We start from the raw sequence: 3,348 nt of genomic DNA, 5'->3' as shown, positions 1-3,348 counted from the left end.
GGCGGGGGCAGCCCCTGCCGGGTCCGGGAATGTAAAGAGCCGGGTCTCCCCCGCCCACCCCTGCCGCACCCCCAGCCACTCCCACCGCCCGCCTCCATCCCTCCCCCGCGGGGGCTGGAGAGGAGCCGGGGCCAGAAGTGACCCCGGGGGCCAGTGGGCTGGGGCAGGCATCCGTCGAACCCAGATAACGCTCGGGGTCCGGCCTGCACCATCCCGCGCGACGCCCTTCGGCTGGTGGAGAGGAGACGCACACACCGCGCTCCCTCCGCGACGTGAGGTGGGGCGAGTTCGCCCAGCGGAGAGGGTGAACGCCCAGGGCTTGCCCTCTGGTGGGACCCCACAGGGGGCTCCGGCGGTGCCCAGGGGCTGGGGTGTGGATCCCTGCACTAGCACCCAAGGCCAGGCAGCCTCGTGCAGCCAGATTCCAGTCATTCTGTGTGCGCAGTTTTTGGGGGCCTGGGGGCCTGAGCTGAGACACCTTACAGGGGCCAACATTTAAGAGTGCCCAGCACCTGCTCTCTGAGACACAGGCCCCGCCTGTCTCTACCTCAGTTTCCCCCTGTCTAATGGAGGATAGTCCTGCCGCCCCCAGGAGGGCTGAGCGGGTTCCTAGGCTTGTTCCCATGCAGCCACGGTGCCCCCTCGCCTGTGGGGCAGGTGTCTGGGAGCCCGTCCCTGCAGCTGGCTGTGGTGGCCACTGGGATCCAGCGCTGGGAAGGGGCCGGCCCCACTGTTGGGACCTTGTCCCGTGCCCTCGGGGCGGGCGCAGCTCCGGGGCAGCAGGGAGCTCCTCACGGATTGCCAGCCATACCTGGAGGGAGGGGGCGCTCAGGGTCCACGGCCCAGCCTGCGCCCGGCCTTTCTGCCAGTCGCCACGCCCATCCCAGGGGCTCTGTGCTGGGACCCACCCACCCACACACGGACCACCTGGTGGGGGGCTGGGGGCTCTTAGAGCCTGGGGCTGCCCGGTGACCATCAGCCCTGGTAGACGAACCCCTCCTGGGCACCCCCTGGCCTGCCCCGCTGCTGCCCCCCTGGCAGGGGATCAGTTGCCAGCCATGAGGAGTCAGGTCCGGCTTGTCCTGCTTGGCCTGGCTGGGGCCGGCCCAGCCCAGCTGTCAGGCTAGCCCCACGGCCGCCAGCTGGCGCAATCCGTGGGGCACTCGGCGGGGGGGGGGGGTAGCGGCCTGGGGCCCTGCTCAGATATCAGCAGGTGAGGTGGGGAGATTCAGCTCCCAGGAGCCCAGCCCCCAGCAGCTCCTCCCCCCTCTGCTCTTCCTATCCCCAGACACCATTCTACTGACCTCCCTCCCCTCCCCCTGACACACCCCCACCAGCCCAGCACTGGGTGCCTCTGGCCAGCCCCAGTTCCCTCCCCACACAGATACCCTTGGCCCTCACCCTAAGGGGGGCAATGGAGGTGCAATGCCCCCCACCCCCCCCGGGCACGTGGGTGCAGCTGGGCACCGCTGGCCTTTGGGCTGGAGTGCCAGGCCTGCTTTAAACCACATCTGCCAGAGAGCTGGGGGGGGGCTGCGTGGCAGTGACGAGGTTAATGGTGGGGCAAGAGGTGCAGCTGATAAGAGCCCCCAGATGTCCGGAGGGGCCGTATCACCAGGTGCGAGGGCTCCCCCAGGCCTGGCAGAGACACCCTCTGCCCTGGGATGGGGGGGAATCTGTGCCGAGGCTGCAGGACACCCCTCGCAGAAAGTCAGGGGCAATCCCCCTGGGAGGCAAAGTGTGGGGGTGACAAGGGAGGGTATCAGCTCCCCCACCCGAGGGGCTCTGGCGACAGCTGGGCTCTCGCCATTCCCTCAGCAAGGCCCAGGGACGGGCACCGTGCCAGGACAACGCCCCTCAGCGCAGGGCAGCTGGCATCACAAGGTACATGCTGCGGTACAGAGACTGGGCCCATCCCCCAAAAACTGGGAAGACAGAGAGGGCCCGTCCCCCGATCGTGGGCGGCGTGATACCGCGGGTTGGGTGCAGCATGATGCTGCTTTCGCTCTGTCTTGGCAGCAGGCGGGGGAGGAGGGACAACCCCCCCACTCCTTCCCCTGGTTAATGACAAACCACCCCCCCCGGAGTGCAGAATCCCGGAATCCCGCCCCGCCCCCACGCTCCCTGGGGCGCACGGTGCCTCGGCACTGGTGGAGTTTGAACCGGCCAAGGGGCAGACCCGCTCAGGCAGGAGATAAGCCCCGTCAGCGCCGGGCACCACATCGCTCCGTCCCCGCCGTCCTCTGCCCCCGGGTGATGGCACGGATCGGCCTGTGATAGCCACCGCCGAACTCGCTGACCCGGGCGGGCCCTGCCAGCCCCACATCCCCCTCCGATGCCCATCCGGGCAGGGCAGGACGCGCCCCGGGGGCCTGTGGCAGGTGTGGAAGGACAGGCACACGGGTACCAGCCTGCCCTGTGCCAGGTATCAGCGGCTGACTGCTGCAGGGCCCCATGCAGGCAGCCCCTCCGACCCGCCTGCGCAGACAGGCAGAGCCGCCCAGGGGCCCGTGCCAAGGGCAGGCCACAAGGAAGGTTTTCGTGTCCAGCCCCCTCCCGGCCCTGCGGATCCCCCCAGAGCCAGCACGACACTTGGACCAGGCTGGCCCCACTCCGGTGCAGGGGGAGCAGCGACCCAGCGTTTGCCCTTCTCTGCCCTGTAGGGAAGTGGGGGGCATGGGCCTGAAACTGGGGCCAGACTAGAAGGGGGGCTTGGCTCCTGCCCCACCCCAGGGCCCGAAGGGCATCGGCTGCCGTGGGAGATGGCCCGGGCAGCTGGTGCAGCAGACAAGTGGACCGGCCAGAGGGTGGCAGGAGCAATCAGGCTGCTCCACACACATCGGAGGAAAGGGAAGGGCAGTGGAGCAGGGTGCCGGGATCAGAAGGGGGAGTTTGGGGGGGCAGGGCGTGGGGATTAGAGGGAGGTTTCCTGAGTAGGGGGCAGGGTGTCAGGATTAGAGAGGGGTTGGGGGGGGCGCAGGGTGCCAGGACCAGAAGGTGAAAGCTGGCCCAGGGTACAGACCAAGGCACAGCGCCAACCCCACCCCTCCCCCTATGCGCACAGCTTCTGGGGAGGGGGATCCCGGCAAACCCAAACCAGCCCCCACACCCTGACCGAGGCCCTGGAGTCAGACTCCCCCCACACACATTGGGCACATGGGGCACCCAGCCTCTTCTCCTGCAAGCCCCACGTGGGACGCACCAGGCCCGGGCAGCACCACCGTCACGGGGCTTTGGGGGGACGCTGGCCTCAGCAGGGCTAGTGCTGGCCGAGCCGCAGGCCCCGCCGACCTGCAGGGGCAGATGGAGGGTGAAGGATGGCCCTGGCTCTCTCTCGAGCACAGCCGG

This window comes from Mauremys mutica, chromosome 2 (assembly GCF_020497125.1).
Source record: "Mauremys mutica isolate MM-2020 ecotype Southern chromosome 2, ASM2049712v1, whole genome shotgun sequence".
NCBI classification, from domain to species: domain Eukaryota; kingdom Metazoa; phylum Chordata; order Testudines; family Geoemydidae; genus Mauremys; species Mauremys mutica.
Note: the sequence above shows the minus strand (reverse complement) of the source record.